The sequence below is a fragment of the Diceros bicornis genome, chromosome 39 (genome assembly GCF_020826845.1).
Source record: "Diceros bicornis minor isolate mBicDic1 chromosome 39, mDicBic1.mat.cur, whole genome shotgun sequence".
In the NCBI taxonomy this organism is placed as follows: domain Eukaryota; kingdom Metazoa; phylum Chordata; class Mammalia; order Perissodactyla; family Rhinocerotidae; genus Diceros; species Diceros bicornis.
Window position 1 is genome coordinate 11,898,859 of NC_080778.1, and position 22,498 is coordinate 11,921,356.

General features: G+C 44.2%; 1 protein-coding gene across 2 annotated transcripts in view; it reads right to left on the bottom strand.

Moving 5' to 3' along the window:
• The window catches only part of ZDHHC14 (zinc finger DHHC-type palmitoyltransferase 14), a 279,273-nt gene that overhangs the window by 75,368 nt on the left and 181,407 nt on the right, over positions 1 to 22,498 (bottom strand). The window lies entirely within an intron of this gene.

Here is a 22,498-nt window from a genome sequence, read left to right on the forward strand (position 1 = left end):
TTTAGCTGGAATGAAGATAAAGCATCTTTGTATTAGGATATAAGTCACAGGCAAAGTGCGATTTGCTTTATACTCAAGTCTTCATGGCTGTATTTATTGCACGTGCTGCAGGACAGCTGTTGGATCTAACAAATCTGAAATTTCCATAAGGCTCATTTCATTGGTGCTCTGCAGCATTAGGAACACAAACTAGCCAACCTTGGGATGGTTGATGTATCACGAAGAAGATGGTTAAGAGCCGTTTAACATGGACTCTTGCTTACAGTCTGTAAACTTCCAAGCCCATAGGAAAATATTAACAATGATTAGATCTTAGACAAGTTGACTATTATTTTAAGTGTTTGAGGAAAAAAGTAGAGCAAATTCTGGTCTGACTACAGACACTGGTTGGGTTTCCACCCGGCAGAGTAAAAATGTGAATGTTCTCTCACTAATAGATTGGACCACAGCAGCTTTGCCTCTACAAACACTTATATACAAATGTGCACGTGAGGGCTCATGGAGGGGTGAGGGTCCCCAGTCCTCTTCCTCCAGTTAAAAGCTTTGTTATGCCAGTTTGTCTTGAATATTTGTCTTCAGGGACTGAAACTGATGCCTGAGGCGAGCCACACAGGAGGCAGACGAGGGGATCTCCTCTGCTTAGCGGGGCCCATCTAAGAGGAGCAGAGAGTGTGCCTGCAAGGCTAGGAGCAAAAGACAAGGAAAGACGATATGGGGAAGCTACAGGCCCCATGTCAGCTGGACTGAGTCCTACAAGGAATGGAAGACATATGACATTCAGGGCCCAGTTGGTGTTTTCCAAATGGTTCACGCAATCACTCAACACCTATGAGTGTTGGCGGTACCCTAGTGGGCAACACAGACCTGGCCCCTGCCTTCAAGGAGTTTACAGTCTAGTGGAGGAGACAGATATTAATAATCACACAAGTAAATTTATCAATATGCATCATGTTATTTTGAGTCAGGGAAGCAGGGAAGTCTGCCTGGTGTGGGGACTCTTCCCAGAAGTGGTAGCATTTGAACTAGGATCTGAAGGATGATTCAGTAAGGCTTCCCTAGGCAATGTGTGTGCGGGTGTGCCTGTGTACATGTGTGCACGCATGCTGGGAGTTGGGAGCAAGGCATTTCAGGCAGAGGGAGGAAACTGTGTACTGGCCCTAGGACAGGAGGCAGATGGTCTATCCAAGAACTGAAGGAAGGCCAGTGTGATCAGGATAGAGAGTGAGCAGGAGATAGTCAGAGAAGAGGAAGGCAGGGGCTAGATGAAACAGAACTTTGCAGTCATGTTTGGGACATTGGCCTCCATCATAAGTGCAAAAGGAATGTAGTTGTTAATTTTATGTCAACTTGGCTAAGCTGTGCACGCAGTTGTTTGGTCAAACACCAGTCTAGATGTTGCTGTGAGGCCATTTTCAGATGTGATTAACATTTAAATCTGTAGACTATGGGTTAAGAGGATTACCCTCCAAAATGTGGGTGGGCCTCATCCAATTAGTTGAAGGCCTTATGAATAAAGACTGAGGTTCCCCAAAATAGAAGGAATTCTCCTCAAGACTGCAACACAGAAACCCTAACTAGTTTCCAGCTGCTGCCTGTGAAATTTGAACTCAAGACTGCAATATCAACTCTTGCCTGACTTTCCAGCCTGCTGGCCTGCCCTACAAAGTTTAGACTTGCCAGCCCCCACAATTGCATGAGCCAATTACTTAAAATAAATCTATCTATCTTCTGTTGGTTTTGTCTCTCTGGAGAACCCTGACTCATATAAAAGCCAAGAAGGGTTTCTATGCTATGTAATAATGTGATCAGGTAGGAATTAAACAATATCATATTGGCTGAAGTCTCAAAGATGGATTGAGGTCGGGGAAGCAAGAATAGATTTAGGGCCAGTTAGAAGGGATTTGGAATACAAGCTAGAGATGATGTTAGCCTGAAATAGGGTGGCGGCTGAGGCGATGGAGAGAAGTGGAAACATTAAACTGGTAACATCAATTACTCATGGATGTGGTAAATGAGACACGAGTGGGTAACCAGGATGAGCCTCGGGCTCTGGCTGGTGGAAAGGGAGCATGGTGGCAGCATCCACCGAGGCAGGGAGCATGGGGGGAGGAGATCACCTGCTGGTATTGAGTGTGAAAAAAACATCACGTGGGCAGGTCCATCTACAGAACAGGACCTCAGAGGAAGGGCCTAGGCTGGAGACAAATGTCTACCTGACAATAACGTGCGGAGACAGGGTAACGTCACAAGGCATCAGAAGGTGAGAGGGGCAAGGGCTGAGCCTTGAGACACTCTTTCGTTTAAAAGCAAGGAGTGCCGGAGAGGTGAAGGAGGGCATGGTGTTGCTGAGTCTGTGTCAAATATGTTCGGGAAAACTCGAATATTGGGTTCCCTCTGGGAGACTGCCTTGAGCATTAGCATAGCAAAGGTACCAGGAATAAAGCAGCAAAGAAAACCCAGGGTTTCCCCAAGGTACCCGAGCATGGCTCACGGAGCATCCTAGGATTTACTCCAGCCTGTGGGACAGGCCAGCCTGGGAAATGCTGATGCAGGAGGGGGAAGCTGGCAGGGAAATCAGGGTTTCCTTGGGACAAAGGGGGCGAGGGCTATGACGGAGGAGTGAATGCCAGAGTGAAGCAGGAAGGAACTGCACTCCCTCTGGGCTGGACGGAGAGAACTGGAAACAAAGCTTAGCCAGGACTGGCGGCTGGCGAGAGGGATTAATGCATCACGCCCAGAATGCCTGGACCACGTGCACAGAGACGGGAAGAGGTGGGGCTGGCCACTGTGGGAGACCAGAGGCTTGCCCTCAAATGGGTAGAATAATCTAAGGATGCATAGACCTGGAGAGGGGTCCTTCATGCAGGGATGAAGGGGGCAGGGGTGGGGGAGCCTACCGCAAGGTCCTGGCGGTGCGGATCTGGAAGGGGACCTGGCACATAGCCCATATAAAGAGATTAGCCTGTCTGCCCTGGCTGGAGGCACAGGTGATGGGGTTACAGAGTTTATTCCACTGACGCTCAAACCCACTCGAGCGCTCCTGCCTTCACGACAAAGCAGGGCATGCCAGGCCTGCCATGGGGACTGCGGTGGCATGTGAAATCCTCGGAAAGAGGAACTGAATGGGACAGGCACGGATGTTCTCTGGCTCTGAGAGGAAGTGATGCAGGTGACTGTTGCTGATGGTGTCTGACTCGCAGATGTGCCCCCAAGCCCCTCACTAGCATATTAAGAGGGGGTAAGTAGTGGGACTGATAGTGGGGACTATGACAGGCAAAGACAGTGGGTGCTAGTGACAAACCCATGTTCCACAAAGTGGCTCAGGCTTGACCCTGTCTCTCCCTGAACATGAAGCTGGTTTTGAATCATAGGAGATAATTGAGTTTAGAAACCAAAGAATTTGAGCTTATTCTGGACTTGGTCATCAAAGGGCTTGGGGGATGAATCTCCTTTCGGAGAAAACTTTGTCAAGAAAAAAACATCTGTCAGATGAGACCTTTAATAGGCACTTTCTAATCCCAGGAGAACCTGACTGCTTAGGGCTTTAATAAGGAATTGAGAAAAACACAATGAAAATATTTGTAGAGCATTGGGCACAGCCAGCTTTTTCTGTCTACTTAATAAAAATTAGGCAAAGCTAGCCTCAAAGAATGCGTTTCATGTGCTACTCTGCTGCTTTCATTCATTCGTTCAAATATATCTTAGGTACCTACATACGCCACACCTTCTTCTAGATGCTGCAGATACAGTGGAGGATAAGATAAGTGCTCTGGCCTGTTGTGGCTTATACTCTAGGGAGGGCAGATAAACCCAGGGTATGGATTTTTAATAATTTAAGTGTGAAAACAAATCACATTTAATAATAGATCTTAAGCTTGGCTCAAGATCACCTAGGTGACCTTGAAATTTGACTCCAGACCGACATATCTGGAGACATTTTTGGGTGTCACAAGTGGAAGGGAATGCTACCGGCCTATAGTGGGTATAGCCCAGGGATGCTGCTGAAACATCCCATAATGCAGAGGACAGGTCCCACAGCAAAGAATTATCCAGCCCAAAATATATAAATAGTGCTGAGGTTGAGAAACCCTGACCTAGGACCTTGCTACTCAAAGTGTGGTCCGTGGACCAGCAGTATCAGCATCATCGGGAAGCTTGTTAGAAATGAACATCTTCCTGGGTGGTTCAGAGGCACATGAAAGTTTGAGAAGCATTGCCATAGATGCAAATGCTTGTTAGCAAGCAGGACAAAAGCCTGTTGTAGTCCCCACTCTCATCCTTTTAGGTACCCTGATAAGCACATCCATGAAGGTTTGCTTACCCAGGAGGCTTCAAAGATATAGAGATTCCTGTTTCCTGAAGAGTCTTATCTGTGGTAGGGGCTAAGGATCTGTATTTTTAGAAAAGCTCCCTGTGTACCTCTGATGAAGACAGGCTTGGGATTCTTGGCAAACACTGTGTATGTAACAGCTAAACCCTCAGCCTGAATGTTTGTATCACTAGCTGGAGAATCCAAGCAGTTGCCTAAGAATGGAGACGCTAGAGAGAAACATGTGTGCCATTTATAAGATGCTAACATTACTCCAAGAGCTGATATTATCTAGTTAATTACGGAAGGTCTGCCTAATGAAACAGCCTGGCCAGGTTTTCAAACTGTTCATTTTTGTTGTATTTACAGCAGTGTAACTTTTTGTACAAAGAAAGTCTTACAAAGACCCTCAATATCCAAAACAGACAAGAGCGAAATGGCTCTAGCTTACATGGACGGGCCCTGGTTGTTTCCTGTTCTGGTTCCAGGGGATGTGGTTTGAAAAATGTCATGAAAGATGACAGCTATGGCCTGGAGTGGAAGCCAATTTTAGGTAAGAAAGGCCCTGCTAAATTAAACTTCATTAAAGGAAAGATCTGGTCCACATTTGCATGCTCTCATAGAGTGAAGGACATGGCTATGAGCATGAATTTTAATTATGCCTCTGAAGTGGTAAACATCAATTTTCATTCTGTTGCAAAAATAATTCCATGAGTATAAACCCAAATATTCCTAAAAATAGTTCTCAAAGCATACATTCCAGAAAATAGGAACATAAAATGGCATTGGTGAAGAGAGTGATTTTTTGATCTGATGGAGAAAATAGGCCTCAGTTTCTCCACACTTAAACTATGATAATTTGGGTACCTGTAGTTCAGGGGCACTGTTGTTGTTGTTTTTAAAGCTATTTATTTATTTATTTTGGTGAGGAAGATTAGCCCTGAGCTAACATCTGTTGCCAATCCTCCTCTTTTTGCTGAGGAAGATTGGCCCTGAGCTAACATCCGTGCCCATCCTTCTCTACTTTATATGTGGGACCCCGCCACAGCATGGCTTGATAAGCAGCTCGTAGGTCCGTGCCTGGGATCCAGGCCTGCAAACCCTGGGCTGCTGAAGCAGAGTGTGGGAACTTTACTACGCCACTGGGCTGGCCCCTCAGGGGCATCGTAATTCATAGAAAGACTTTGAACTGTCAGATGCTATGATGTTCACAGCTCTCAAAAGCTCATTTTTAAGGGCCTGCTCAGATCCTGTAGGGCAATATATGTATAGCACTAATTAATGCAATTAAAGACAGAAGAAAAAGAAAGTGCTTAGTAGCTATGACCTTTTTAGTTTAACAAACTGAGTTAATCCAAAACATGCTTATAGCAAAAGGAAAATTAATGACTATTTTATTTTTTTGCCATATTATTTTTTCCACTAAGGCCAAAGCCTTGCCCTTCAATGTAAAAGAAATAAAGATGGCTTTGTCCTTGCAAAGTTTCAGTTTCCCTCAAATTTTGTCCGAGTTCTCTGAGCACACACCCAAAACTGCTGTACTGCATAAATGAAAATCAATTCTTCTATTGAAGGCCAAAGCTAGAAATATTTGTGTATGTTTCTACTCCATGGGGCACAGTTGCTACATTGTCGGAAACTACTAAATATTGTACAATGATAGAGATCAACTTGGGTTGTCAGTGTTTGCAATATTGTAAGACAAATAGATGAGAACAAAGCTAAAAACTGGGCACTAGAAATCATGATAAGACAGGACCGTGCTTCATCATTATCACCAGGAAAATCTGATAGGCTTTTATTGAAGTTTGAGTGGCATTCGTCTGAGAGCATTAGCAAGGACTGGCTTACATCTCATTCTGTACAGTAATGTCATAAGATTTTATTTTTAGCACTGAGGAAAAGAAAATTAAGAATGTCAGTACAAAACTAGTAGATACTATTTATAAATCACTATACTTTAAAGAAAAAGAAATGCCCATCATTATGATCATATACTCTTTTCTCTTTAGTCAACACAGACTAGTTAAAATGAATAAGAATCCTCAATAAGGTGATTGATCATATAAATCAATCAATCAGTCTATATATATAAACTTCAAAAGTTTTTTTATATATAATATTAGCAATACCCATGTGGAAATTATAAAGGGGTAAGATCTCATTTACAATAGAAAAGACAATCACAAAACTCTAGGAATAAACCTAACAAAAAATGGTAGGTGGGATTCATATAAAGAAAACCATATGGGCCAGCCCTGGGGGCCTAGTGGTTAAGATCGGCGTGTTCCGCTTTGGCGGCCCGGATTCGGTTCCTGGGGGTGGACCTACACCACTCCTCAGTAGCCATGCTGTGGAGGCAGCTCACATACAAAAAGAGGAAGATTGGCAACAGATGTTAGCTCAGGGTGAATCTTCCTCAGCAAAAAAAAGAAAACCATAAAACAATATAAAGACTTTAAGGAGGTTTTGAAAAACATGGAGAGACATTCTATATCCTGGAGTGGAAGAGTCTGCATTTTAAATATGTCAGTTCTTCCTAGATTACTTTATACATCTATGACAATGCTAATCAAAATCCCAATATGATTTGGGGAAATTCTGACAAACTGGAAAAACTGATTCTAAACTTCACCTGGAAAAATAAACAGAGAATATTTGCAAAAGTAAAATAATGAGGGAAATAATTGTCCCAGGAAAAAAATGAAACATTGAAACACAATAGAACATTCCCAAATAGGTGCAGATTCTATAAAATTCAGTATTTGGTAAACACAGCATTTCAAATCAGTGGGTAAGGCATGGATTATTTAATAAATGGAATTGGAATAAACAGCTAATCATTTGGGGAAAAAAAAATCTAAAGTTGGAGCCATTCCTCAAATCTTATACCAAAGATTTAAATGTAAAAAATAAAAACAAGAACTAGAAAAATATACATAAACTTATCAGATTTGGGGAGTGGGGAAGCCCTTTCTAAACATCTATGATAAGACAGCATACATAAAGAAAAGATGGGGGCCAGCCCCATGGCCTAGTGGTTAAGTTTGGTGCGCTCTGCTTCAGCAGCCCAGGTTCAGTTCCCGGGCGCAGACCTACACCACTCTCAGCAGCCATGCTGTGCTGGTGACCCACATACAAAAAAGAGGAAGAGTGGCACAGATGTTAGCTCAGGGCTAATATTCCTCAAGCAAAAAGAGGAAGATTGACAACAGATGTTAGCTCAGGGAGAATCTTTCTCAGCAAAAAACAAAACAAACAAACAAAAAAGATGGATAGTTCTGACTATATAAAAATTTTAAAACTGTTATGTGAAAAAAATTCATAAAATGCAAATGATACAGTAGAAACATATTTGTTTCATATATGACAAAGGGTGATATCTTTAAAGAGCTCTTACAAATGATTAGGAAAAAGACAAATATTCCAGTAAGAAAATGGGCAGAAGAGATGAACAGGCAACTCACACACAAAGAAAGAAATATCGTCAGTAATTATATTTAAAAAGTTTGTGATTTGCTCCCCCAATTTCAAACAAATGAAGTCAAAAGTTGATTTTAAATGATAATATTTAATCTTGGTGAGAGTAGGGAGAATAGGCACTCTCATGTACTTTTGGCAAGAATATAAAGTAATATGACCTTTGGAGAAACAAGGTGGTTATACATCTCAAAACCTTAAAACGTATATATCCTTTGGCCCACCAAGAGCACTTTTAGGCATCTGACCTAAGGAAATTTTCATGAATACTGATGGCAACACTGTTTTTTATTATTAAAAACTGAGGACAAGAGCCAGCCCTAGTGGTTTAGTAGTTAAGATTCGGCACTGTCACTGTCATGGCCCAGGTTCATTTCTCGGTCATGAAACCATACCACCTGTCTGTCAGTTGTCATACTGTGGCGGCAGCTCACAAAGAGAACTAAACTAACAACTAGGATACACAACCATGCACTGAAGCTTAAAAAAAAAACAAAAAACCAAGAACAACTTAAATGTCAACAAGAGGGATTTGATTAAACAAATTATGACATATGATCATACAGTGGACTACCATACACCTATTAGAGATGGAGTAGCATGGTTCATAGTATATTAAGAGGGGAAAACAATCTGTTTCCAAAATAGTACAGTACAATGTGTGCCCATATTGTGTAAAAATACATTACGTAGAGAAAAAATACTAGAAGGATACATCAAAATGTTAACCATGGATATATGTGATTGGTAGGATTCATTAAATAAGTTTAATAAATTAACATTTATTTCAATTTTCTTTTTTATACTTTTCAGGGTCTCTACAATCAACATAAATTACTTTGTAATAAACAAAAAATGTTACTTTTAAAACAGAGTTTGGAAAGAGGCATAAAACATTTGCAAAAGAGATGGAGATAGTTTGGCTCCCTATGTTTCATAAGTGTAGATATCAATGAAAATATCTCTGCTGCTTTGAAAAATAATTATAAATTCATAGGTTTCATCAATAATTTTAAAAAGGTGACCTCTCCACTTCTCCTAAAGTCTGGTTGTGAGTGACTAAGACTATTTTAGATTCTTTTTTCATTCCTGAAACTATGAGAAGGAGGTTACTTGACTCATCCGGGGCCACTTGTAGCTCTTGGAATTTTAATCCTCCTCCTGGCCCTCTGGCAGCGACACAGTGCTCTATGGGGCCAAGTCACAAAATTAGCTCACTCAACACAGATTATCTCAGCATAACATTTATCTCTGGGAAAGTGCCTTTCATGCTACTGGGCATTGCATTCTTCATCTGCCAAAAGACCGTCCAGATTTTGTGCCATGAGAAAGCAAGGGGAATGAGCATTTTCCTGGGAGTCAGGAGGATGAGTTGTATTGTCCACCTTGCCACCAGCGAGTGACTGAACTTCTCTGGGTTATTCAGATCTGAATGATAGGGGGCTGGAGAGATGACCAGTGAGGTTCCTACCTGTTTTGGGGTGTAGGATTCCATGTAGGGCTCATGTTCCCCAACTTTCTGACTCCACTGATCACTGATTTGCTTTATGCTCTTCAACATGCTTGTGACTAAATTTGAATAACACTGAATAACTTGCCTATGTTCTGTGTGAACTCATGTCTTGTACTTTTGCCTGAGTCCCACAAGCAGATGGTAAATGTGTTGAAGGTACACAGTAGGTAAGCGCTTAATAAATGCTGGTTAACCTAATTCCAGCCCACCATTAACCTCAATTCAACACCTTTCCACTTAGAGCAATTAAAATGGAATTATTGAAGCACCTTACCTTGGATTGTATCATTGAGGACATGTTCCTTTGCTAACAAAAGCAGCTGTAAGAGCTCACCAACATGTCTCTAGCGTCTCATCCCTAGGGCCCCACACTTGTCTTAGTGGACCCACAGCAGCCCTCTAAGGACCAAACCTATCTAAACTTGCTCAGAAGATTGGCTGTAGTGACTTTGTCTGCTGTTACTGGTGCTCATTGGTACTTTAATAAAGGACTGTAAGCACTGTGAAATAAAAATATGTAAGGGTAGAATAGAATCCAGATGAATTATTTATTAGCAAGCACCTTGTGATCAATAGCAGCAAAGTCTAGATTTTGACAACAACAAAACAAACAATTTCATTTTCCTTTGTATTCTTTCCAGTGCTTACAACCTGACTTGCAGTGATAGTCAGCAACTCACTAAATGTCTCTTGTATTGGACTGGATGAGAAGAAAATTGTGTTTCCAGTTCTAGAGATTAGCATGAATTGGTCACCAATTTCTACATATTTTTAAAAAACATGTGCATAATATAAACAACAGTTTCTAAATGCCTACAATTCTCTCTCCAGCCACATAGACATATTGATTCCTCTGAACGTGATTATGTTTTTATTTTCCTTTCTGGCAAAAAAAGTGACTTTCTCAGGTCCCAAGCTTGGTTGGCATGAAGAGTGAATTAGAATCTGAATCTTTATGCTTTTTGCCTCTGATTATCCAAGTGAAGCCCGGCCCTACCACCATTATGTGACAATCAGCAGACCCCAGGTGAGACCACCACGAAAGAACAGTTTTAATTATAAAGAATGTGATGTTTGACTTTTTTTTTTAATCATCTGGTCAGCGGGGTAGGACTTTCTCAATTATTTTGTTGGTTAACTTAGAAGAAGCATGGCTGAGCAATTCTTCAAGTTTCCAGCCCAGTTTCATCTCTGCAAAGGCCCTGATACTCGCAGAGTGAGGCACGACGGCTTTTCCTTTCTGTTCTTGGCCCTTCGAGCTGGCCGGGAGACTAACCGAGTCCACCTGACAGAGCTGCTCCGAATGGCCCCATCCAGGGATGGCTGAAGACCTGAAGCCCCTTAGGCCACCAGAGTACCTCGTGTTTCCCTTTGGTTCAGGCTTCTAGAAAAGTCCCAGAACTCCAATGCAGCCCCACAACTGGACTAACCCAGCAGTTTGGCCTTCAGAGGCCCTCAGCAGCTTGTTTTTGAAACAGAGGGCGTGATGGGTGATAACACGGCCCACTCCTTCTGTCCACACCCTTCCCTGCAGGTCTGGACCACAGCAGTCTCCGGCCTGAGCTTCTGGGTCCTCGTTAGCACCCAGTCCTGGGCAGTGGCGGACAGCCTGCCCCTGCTGGCCAAAGGCGGTATCCAACCCCAAACCCATCTTGTTTGTATGCAACGGAAAGAAATGACTGAATTTCTTCTGGACACACACAGTGTTGATACACGGAGCTGCCCAGCCTGGACAACTGCTGGCTGGGGTGTCTCTCTAATAAGCGTCTTCCAAGAACCAGCCACCGCAAACAAGACAAGAGCACATGCTACCCGCTCAGACAGAAGAAATTCTGCTGGGGGTGGGTGAGGGACCCCCGCCCCCCCAACACACGCAGACAGTCAGAGCAGGGCAATGCAAGAACCAGCCACTCCTGGGTGATTTTGTGTTATCTAGACCTGCCCCGGCTCCTCTTCTAGCTTGGAGCCCCAGAGCTGGGGCAGGGCCTTCCTGGAAAGCACTTCCAGCAGCTGCCATGCTGTTCCCTGGTTCATGGGAGGTTCCTCCATCCAGGCTCTGAGTCAGCTCTCTGCCTTCTCCTCCAGACTCTGGGCTGATCGCTGGGGCAAGGACTCTGCCCTATTCCACTAGAAACCCCAGGGTCCAGCCCCGAGCTTGGCATCTGGGAGACGCCCAGTGGGTCCTCATGGAGCCAGAGGGTCCTGAGACCACGGATCCTCACCTCCGAGTGGTCCTCCTGTCTGACTGTCCTGCCTCCCTCCCTTTCACCTCCTGGGCAGCCTCCTGCCAGGAAACGAAGAGCTCCTGAGGGCTTTCTAGTCTTTTCCCTCAGGCAGAGTGGATGCCTGGGAGGCGAGACCAAGGATAGGGCTTCCTGCCCTGACAGCTTCCTAGCTCACATGACCTCCATTCTCTAAGGGGGCTGTCAGATCCCCCAGTGCTGTGTGTGCCTCGCATGTATAACATGTTGCATATGCATCTGGTGACATTTTAAGGCAGTGAATCGCAAGCATTACTGTGTAAAGGATCACGTGGGGAGTGTGCCAGAAGCAGACTCCCAGGCCCTACCTCCTGGAGACGCTGATCTGTAGGTTCAGGATGGGGCCTGGGAATCTGCATTTTAAGGAGCAGCTTAGGTGACATATCCAGGGGGTCTGCAGACCTCAGAGTGACAGACAGCGGCTTAAAGACCCCTCCTCCCACCGCTGTATATAAGCGGTACAGCTTCCGCAGACCCTCTTGTGGGAGCCCCCACCCCACATCTCTCTAGAGACGCTGCAGGGAGATCCTAAGCCGCAGCTCCTGCTGGTCGTCCCCCACCTCTGCTAACAGGAAACTGAAGATCTGCATAGAGTGGACGGAGGCGGGGCCCCTCCCTCCAAGAGCTTCTGGTGGAGTGGTTAGGAGTCAGCCCTGGGAGCTGCGGGCCTTTCTCACCGTTCTCACGGTTAGGGGAGCCTGGGCCCTGCTTCCTTCCCTCACTGCCCAGACCCTTGGTTTCACCATCAGTGAGGGACTCCCACACTCTTGCGGTGTTCAGCCACAGGCTTCAGGCTTCAGTGGGCCAGGCTGCAGCTGCAAGATCTGATGCCTCGCACACCTTTTTCCGATCCCTTCAAATGAACCTTCTGACTCTTCCCTGCAAGAGGCTCTCTGAGCTGAGGAACCGAAATTATTTTGTTTGATAAATTAACACTCATGTTCCTTGCTTAACCCACAAAACCCTCAGATACTAAGAAAAGGAAGTAAGACTCCAAGAACTTCTATATTTTATGTGTTTAACTTTTACATTCCACTTTACAGCTCAAGAGCTGTGTATCAGAGTACCTACTCCGTGCCAGGTGTGTGTATGTGTCCCTTAGACTATAAACCAAGCGTAGCTGCTTTGTCATCAGTCTCCCCCGTATTTATGCAGGACAGTGGGTCTCACATTTGGGACTTTGGGACATGCACGTGCCTTGTGGGGAATCCAACTGCTGAATCAGAGTCTCCAGAGGAAGGCGCTCACATGTGTATAAGTACATTATGGAAAAGTAATACACATATGGTTAAAAAAAAAAAAGCATGTAAAATTGGACAACCTCCATGGGGATGCTAATCTGTACTAATGATGGAAACACTTGGCCCAGGCCAATGCCTGGCACTTGACAGCTGCTTGGTAGGTACCGATGAAAACACAGGCAGCGAAGCCTTCTGCCCTTCCCTCCCTCCTCGCCCCTCCATCTATGGCATGCTTCTTCCACTCACAGGCATATTGTTTGAGTGAAGCAGAGTAAATATCAGTCTAAAGAGCCGCTCTCAGTAATGACCTGGAGCGATTTCCTATAAAGGATAGTCCTTGCACCAGGCCAGCTAACACATCCAGGCTCTGAGGACCTGGCCACCCGGCCCCCCACCCCCAGATGTGTTCATGCTATGTGCATTTAAGCGCTGGCCATTTTCAGTTTTATTTTCTCGTGGACTTTGATTCTAAACACATCATTACAGCCTTGTCAATTTCTTATTTCTTATGTTCTAGTCAGTTTGCGATTAGACACAGTAGCCAACACCATGCTATACGTCATACTTGTATAATTGGCTGTTTTCACAGTTTCTCCAGGTTAATGCATCCATTCCTCATAATGTTCCTGTGAGTCAGACAAGGCCACTGGATCCTATTATCCAGACAAGGAAATGAAGCCCCAAGAGATGATCCGTGATTTACCAAGGGCAGGCCACTGGTAAGTAGTATTGCTTAATCAACGTTTGCTGCAAGAGCACCTACTCGAGTTTATGTAAGGACATTTACTAGGGTTTCTTTCTGTTTATAAAAGTAATACATGCTCATTATAGAGAATTTGGAATATCAGAAACATACAAAGAAAAAAATTAAAATCAATTGTCAGTCCAACCACAAAGAAAACCCTGTTTATATTTCTTTCCGGTCATTTTTCTATGCTTGTGCATATATTATGGTTGCAATTTACATACATTTTTGTATTTTGCATATTTTCATTTGACATTGCGTCAAAATAATTTTCATAACTCATTAAATATTTTTGAAATCAATACGTTAATGACTTCATAATAGTGATCATAGAATTATACAATAATTCACTTATCCATTTCTCTCGCACATTTAAGTTGCTCTTAATTTTTTACACTATTTTAAGTAACTCTGTAATGAACATCTTCATATTTGTTTTTCCAGTAAGGTTTAAATTTTGTTCCCTGAGGCTCTGTAACGGGGGTGCCTATTTCAGTTTCCTTTCACATTGGATTTCTTCCATCATTTTGCTATTTTGGTTCTCACATTCATTTCTAAAACTTGATACAGTGTGGAAAGAAAGCTCCTAATGCTCCTTCCACAAATTCCAGGTCTTTAAAAGCTTTTCTTCCAGACTCTTTTTCTGGGCAAAACATTTATAACGGGTATACTACAAAATAATGTTCATGACAACCTGAAGCTTGACATAAGGAAGGACACAACAGTGAAATAAATGATTTGAATATTAATTTAACTGAGAAATGAGAAGTGTCCATGAAACATGGATAGCACTTTTCTTCCAAGAAGGAGCCCTCTCAGATGGCCGGGGGCCATTCGCTCTCTGCAATAGACGAGGGACAGACAAGTTCCTACTTTGTCAGATTCCTTCTACCAGCTCAGGCACGGAACAGCTGCCAAAGCAGCTCTCAATTTAATGGCCAATCATACCTACGGAAAGAGGCCAGTGGCCGATTCGGGAGTGGGGTTTTTCGGGAGTTCTAAGCTGTCTTGGAGAAAAGAGCATCCGAGGGGAAGGCAGCCAACTGCTACCACATCAGCCGCTCCACAGCGACAGCTGTCAGGACAGCTGCTGAGGAAGGTTGTCAGGTGCCTGGGCTGAAACCCGCTCGTCACGGAGAGATGGCGTTGCCTCTGACAGCCAACTGCACCCAGTGAATCACCTCTGTTATCACCATCAGACTCTCTGTGTCCATAATTGCCCAAATGTGCAAATAGCTATTACAATATCGATGGAAGAAAACCAACAGCCATTTATCATCACGGAACAGCAGTTGCGAACTGCTTCTATCTGGGGAGAGCTTCACGAGAGGCCTGGAAAACCTCTCAGTCATCAACCCTGTTTGTGTGTTTTCAGCCGTAATAATTCTGAAGTATGATTAGAATCAGAAGGGCTCACTTTCACTTCTCTCGAAGAGTTGGAGGGGAAATCCAGCCTCGGAGACTGGGAGCTGGGCAGCCCTCCCCGCAGGTCACATTTCTAGATGTTTTCTCATCTAGCAAGCTCCCACCTCTCTGTGCTTGGCTAGGAAAGGAGGAGCCTCCAGCAGGGAAGACAAATCTCCATTCCACGTTATTTGAACTCTGTTATATTGGTTTCTATTCCCAAAGTTCAGTAGGTGATTTTTGCAAAATGCCATACCGATAGTTTTTATTTTAGTAATGACCCCCTAGAATCACCCTGTGCACTGTCAGGTGGAAAAATGGAATCATAAGGACCTGAGATGAGGATCTGAGACAGAAGAAATAAAACCAAAAACACAATTCTGAGTATTTCATTGCTTTAGCCTGCATCCAATCTTTCTTTATTGATGGATTGTGGCCTATCTTATATTAGAAATTCCCACAAACTTGGATTCCTTTTCGGCACTGAAGTTATTAGTTTTGTTTTCCCCTAGAGTTGGTAATGGCGGGATGTCAGTCCTCTGGATGGGCCACTCTCGTCACTAAATCGCCCATCTGGGGCTCTCTGGGTGATGGATGGCTCTTAAACTGTTTCCCTCTGGTAATGCAAACTAGCCGAGGTGGGAAATGAACCACAAACCTGCATTCTTGTACGGCAGGCATTGGTCAAATGGGAACCAGGGTGACATGGATGTCCTCAAGCTCAGAGTAATTACCAGCCTCCTTCTGGAATCAAAGCACTGTAGCTGGGGATTAGGCTTCAGGTCTCTGCCATCCAATATGACGGCCACTGCCACTGGTGGCTCTTGAGCACTCAAAATGTGGCTAGTCTGACTTGGGATGTGTTGCAAGTGTGAAATACCAGATTTGAATGATTTAATACAAAAAGGAGAATATAAAATATCTCAATACTCTCTGAATATTGATTACATATTCAAATGATACTGTGAAGAACTGGGTGAAATAAAGTATATTATTAAAATTAATTTCACTTCTTTCTTTTTACTACTATAATGTGGCTACTAGAAAATTTAAAATGACACCTGTGGCTTGCATTTGGAGCTTACAATGTGTTTCTATTGGACGTGCTGGCTTAGGTGGTCAAAAACATTCATTGGAAATCAGTGGAAAATCTCTCTATATATGTTATTTACTGGGGTGGTAATGGGGAGGGCAGTTCTCAGTACTCTGCCCAGATTTGCACAGCATGGAGCCTCACACTAGTGTGTAGCCTCCATATCTCTTCTAGTTTTTTGCCCTCAGAGCCATTTACTGTTCACACCTTTCTCAGTGGTGTGGGAATGAAATTAGGAAGTCTGCAGACAGAGACGGGCCCAGCCCACAAGAGATGTGCCACAAACCCTTTAAGTGTCTTGATGCTGAAGTTATTTTTAGAGCGAAATTCACAAATAAGAACAACCAAAGTCTTGCCCCTAGAATAAAATTTGGCTTTTATCTCATCCTTCAACCTAACACAATACTGGACACACACCTAGCCATGCCACCTCCAGCAAATGTGAAAATTGACTCTTCAGCCCGACTGCTCAATTTCTGTCCATTTATATAAAGACTATTACGTACTGGATGACCCACTGGAGAAAAAATCCTAACACGGCAAAAATCAAGTTTCTTTTCTCTCCTATCAGAACAACACCCCTACGAATTCTAATTGCCCCATGGTTCTCTCCCAGAGCCACTGTCCAGACCAGACCCTCATCCCTGCCCCTGTAACTGCCACAGCCTCCTCGAGTTGTGTTTGGCTCCAGCTTCTCCCTCTCTGATTGACCTAATCGCCACTAGAGAATCTCTCTCTACTGCTATGGTGTACAAACAGCTGTACTAGGCCCCACATGTACAGCATCTCATTTAACTCCCAATAACCCGCAAGACAGGCAGAATTATAGTGTCCCTGTCCCAGAGAAGAGGACCCCCAGGCTGCAGGGCTGAACAACTGGCCCAGATCACAGCTGTAAATGGCCAGAGTCAGGGTCCAGGCCTCCTGCCTCCTGGCCAGTGGCCTTTCCACCATGCGACCGTGTCTCATTCTCTCATGGAGCCATCCCTCTGCACTCCAGTTCCCTGACACAGGCCCAGCCCCTTCTCCACTTCAAGCCTCCTTCCCACCAACCTTTCCTTCTAGTGACCCCCACTTCTTGCTGGCTTCATTGGCAGAGTCCAAATTCTTCTTCAGCTCACCTGGGACCCGCCTGGGCCCACTCTTGGCCTGTTCCTCACTTGGTGGCAGCCTTCTTTTCCCACACCCTTCCCAAGCCAGGCCTGCCTGCCCCAACGCCTCACCTGTGGCCTCCTGTTCAAAGCCCCTGCTTCTGTATCAGCCGAACGCTCCATTTCCGATTCTTAGGGCCAACGGAACTGAGTTATCTGCTTGGACTCTTCATTCCTAACTTTCCTCTGAATTCCGAGAACCCTGATATGAATTCCTGACGTTTTTGTAAACGAGAGTAGATTTTTTATTCCTTCCGGTAGATATTTTATTCCTTTCAAACCTTGTTTGAGAGCCTGGATTTCAGACCCACTCGTGCCTTGGGGTAAGGAGAACTCCATCACCCTGGCACCTCCTTAACTAACTCCTACCCCAGTGCAGTGGGTAGGACAATGGGCTTAGCGACCAGACGGGGGTGGGGGGGGGTTAGATTGTGGCTCTGCCATTTACTAGTTGAGAGACTTTTGGAAGTTATTTGTCCTTCCTATACCTCAGTTTCTCCAGCTGTAAAATGGGAATATTAATAGCACTGCCTCCTAGGATTGCTAAGAGGATTAAATTAACATCTGTAACATATTCAAAGAGTGTCTGGATCCAGTATGTGCTATATAAGTATCAGCCATTCTCATTCTTTCCTGGTTCTGCTTTCTGGCCTGTTCAAATCTGGACTGAGCAGCTATTATCTGCCATGACACTAACTAAATTCATTAATTATTACCCCTGACTCTTGTGTACCACCCATGCCAGCCCAAGAGATCTAGTTGGGTCCCTATATTTTCCTTTTCAGTTGCTAGTTTCTGAAACAACTCCTCCCTTCTCCTAGTCTCTGTCTGCCCCCCAATACCATCTCCTCAGGCAATCCTTATCCTTGTGTCTTCTGAACTCCAGCTCAGATTTGTTTTCTCCAGACAGCTTCCTATGATTAATCTCTCCTAGGCTCATGGCTTCCTCTGCCCTCAGAAATTCAGTTTACATTACAGCGATGGTTCTCAAGCGGGGTGATTTTGCCTCCCAGGGGACATCTGGCATTGTCAGGGGACGATTTTATTGTCTTAACTGGGGGAGGGGGCTGCTAGTGGCATCTAGCGGGTAGAGGGGAGGGATGCTGCTAGATATCCTGCAAACACAGGACAGCCCCCACCCCTGCCACAAAGAATTCTCTGGCCCAAACTGTCAATATTACAAAGATTGCAAACCCTGCATTACCATCATCTGTCCTTGTTGATGTTCCTCTGTTTTTTTTTTTTTTTTAAAAAAAAGCCTTGGCTGTCTGCAAGCCAAGGAGACAGGCCTCAGGAGAAACCAAACCTGCTGACACCTTGATCTTGGACTTCTAGCCTCCAGAACTGTGAGAAAAGAAATTTCTGTTGTTTTTTGTGTTTTAAAAAAAGCCTTCGGTGGTTTCACTTGTGTGTGCCAGCCTCCAGCTAGATTTCTTTTGATTCTTCCGTAGTACTTAAGACAGTGCTGTGCTTAAAATAGATTAACTGATAATGATTAATTTTCTAACCAAACAGCCGGCCAGGAATATTTTTCATTAAATATCTGGGATATGTCATCGCAAGATAAAAAATAGCCACATAAATGTTTGAAACATTCTGCGCTCGTGGAGAGAAAAATGCAGAAGTCTCTTTGTAGTCACCCACCAGAAGTCTGTCCAGCTAGGGGAGGAGTGAGGGGAGTCAGCATCCTGTCTGCACCGGCCACGATGACATGGGCCACCTGTTCACAACAGGTTTCATTTCCGTATTCTTTTCTAAGAACTTGAACTTTTTGTTGCTATTCATGGGATTAACATCATATATGACAGCAAAACCTGGTCATCTGCATCTAAGAGAAATCGTGTCTTTTTTCTAGAATGGGAGTGGTGCTGAGGAAGGTGCATCAATGATCTGAAATTGAGGTCGAGTCATTTAAGGTACAGGGGAAGCGAACATCTGGCAACTGCTCCCTCGTCTGTCATGAGTCTTTCCTGAAAAGATGATAACTAAATAGCAGAGAGAAAAGACCATCCTTCCCATTCCCAGTAACTCAATGGGGGTTTATACAGAGCACAAGTGACCAAGCGTTTAACCCACTGCTGCCTAAAGTGAAGACGCTGACGGAAGGTGGCTAGCAGCCACAGGCATTCTTGTGTTACTCTTGCTACCTCTCTCTCTGCACGGTGGTCACCAGCATCGCGGTGGAGAACAGAGGGGTGGCCCCATCCTAAATGACCACGCTTCACTCGCTGGCTAGAAAAGCCTAGAATCCCAATCTGTGAAGGAGACCTGCACACATTGTAGGTGGAGTTTATAATAATAATCAGATAAAAGGTCTCTGACCTGGTGAGAATATGTGTTGTTTTAGATGAGGCTCGGCCAACATTCTGAGGTGAGTAAGATGGGCCGGAACTTTGGTGAAATTACATAAACTAAAAAACAAATTGAGGATCAGAGGCCTCCATTCAGAGTGGGCCTCTTCTCTGGGTGCTTTCAAAATCTGAATGAGAGCCAGCCCTGATGGTCTAGTGTTAAAGTTCGGCGTGCTCTGCTTCGGCGGCCCAGGTTCAGTTCCCCGGGCGCAGAACCACACCACTCATCTGTCAGTAGCCATGCTGTAGCGGCTCACAAAGAAGAACTAGAAGGACTTACAACGAGGATGTACAACTAGGTACTGGGACTTTGGGGAGGAAAAAAAAGAGAGGAAGATTGGCAACAGATGTTAGCTCAGGGCGAAACTTTCTCAGGAAAAAAAAAAGCATAAATACTTAAAAAAAAATTCTGAATCAACCGTAGGACATAAGGAGTGTTACCAGGATCTGGTTAGGAAGTTCTGGCCCCACTGACACCTGGAACGGATGGCCCAACTCTCACCCTCCCAAATGGATCCATTATACCTGAGTGCAGAAGATTTCCATCTTGTAAAATAATATATGTCCCACATATCTACTTGCTAGGATTTTTGGCTTTGGAGAAGCCCTGGACAAAACACATGAGGAGGGCAGTCCCACGTTGTCTGGGACAGACAACAGCTCCAGCTGGCGTCAGGTACCAGCAGTCCTTGGACAGGGGCGAAAGGCAGGCTTCCTCTGTGAGGCATCAGAAGTAAAGCTTTCAACATCTTCTGCTAGCACTTGGTACCCAAAGGTCCCCCTCACCCCAGCCCAAGTGTGAGCTCTGGGAATCTGTGGCAAGTGTTATATGGCAGCTACCCAGTCCTGAGGATCTGTGCAGAGGGGTTAGCTTGGCCACAATCGGTGATGCTGGGCCCCAAAGCATAAACACAGGAAGCCTCCCTTACATGAGTCCACACCAGATCATTCAGTCCCCGGGTAATGTTCTTAAATAAATTTCTCAAGGAATTTCCCATTTGGGTCATTACAGCTGTATCTTAGAAAAGAGGAAGGCCATCTACCCATTCCTCAACTAATCCTTTTGAGATGCATGACTCTTGTGCTTGTTCAACCCTCTTGAGATGCTGGACTCTGCCGTCAGATATGTGGAATACATAAAAGGTGAAGGATCTGAAAGGAGGAACCGTGTCTCTAACCCAGGGGTTCTCAGAGTGTGGCCTCCAGCCGAGCACCATCATCAACTCCTGGGAACTTGTCAGAAATACAAATTATTGGACCCCACCCCAGACCTACTGACTCAGAAACTCTGAAGGTGGGCCCAGCAGTCTGTTTAACAGCCCCTTCGGGTGATTCTGGCCTATGCCCAAGTTTAAGAACCAGTGACCTAATCAAATAGCATGGAACTTGACCATATTAATTAACAATAATAATGACTCTGTTCAGGTATTTCAGATGATGATTCCATTGTTTATAACTTCACAATTACATTGATAGAGACAAAAAAAAAAGAAGATACCAGTTAAGAATATAATTTGCCATTATCACAGTGCCTAGTACTCAGTAAGCACTCAATAAATATACGGTGGTCCCTTGGTATCCATGGGAGACTGGCTCCAGGTCTGCCCGTGGATACCAAAATCTGTGGATGCTCAAGTCCCTTAGTTGGCCCTCTGTATCCACAGGTTCCACATCGACGGCTTCAACCAACCTCGGACCCCGCGGATACAGAGGGCCGACTGTATGTTGAGTGAGTGAGTGAATGAATGAATAAAGTTCTTCAAAAACAAACAAAAAAATGAAGTTAAAAACCATTCTCCCCAGCTTTTCTTTCAAACGATCCAAAACAAGATAAACAATACCTGGGCTGGCCCCGTGGCTTAGCGGTTAAGTGTGCGCGCTCAGCTACTGGCGGCCTGGGTTCGGATCCCGGGCGGGCACCGACGCACCGCTTCTCTGCCCATGCTGAGGCCGAGTCCCACATACAGCAACTAGAAGGATGTGCAACTATGACATACAACCATCTACTGGGGCTTTGGGGAGAAAAAAAAAAGGAGGAGGATTGGTGATAGATGTTAGCTCAGAGTGGGTCTTCCTCAGCAAAAAGAAGAGGATTAGCATGGATGTTAGCTCAGGGCTGATCTTCCTCACACACACACACAAAAATAAATAAAACCCACACTAAAAAAAAAAAAAAAACAATACCAATAACTCTGAGCGATTTCAATAACCATATAGGTCCAATTCTTTGTCGTGTAAATCTGTGCTGTCCAATATAGTAGCCACTAGTCATATGTGTCTACTGAGCACTTGGAATGTGGCTAATCCCAGTTGAAATGTGCTATAAATGTGAAATACACAATTGGAAAGACAGTACAAAAAACAAAAAATGTGAAAGATTTCATTAGCATTTTTTATGTTAAGTACATGGTGAAATGATAATATTTTGGATATACTGGGTTAAATAAAAAATATTATTAAAATTAATTTCACCTGTTCCTTTTCACTTTTTTAAATGTCACTACTAGAAAATTTGCAATTGCACATATAACTTGCATTATATTTCTATTGGACACGCTGCTAAGTCTAGGTCCAAGTGTGTTACTTTTAGTTTTGTGAGGGTCACAGGAGATTTTAGCCTATTTCTATTCTATTGATTCCCACTGAGTGTAAGGAGCAACCCACCCATTCACTTACTCAAGGACCCTTGGACTTCAAGTTTCCATCCTTAAATGAAAATAGATTTTTTTTTTCGGTGAGGAAGATTGTCCCTGAGCTAACATCTGTGCCAATCCTCCTCCACTTTGTATACAGGACACCGCCACAGCATGGCTTGATGAGCAGTGTGTAGGTCCGTGCCCGGGATCTGAACCTGTAGACACTGGGATGCCAAAACGGAGCACATGAAACTAACCACTACACCACCGGGCCTTCCCCAGGAAAATAGATTTTTTAAGGTGCACAATCCAGA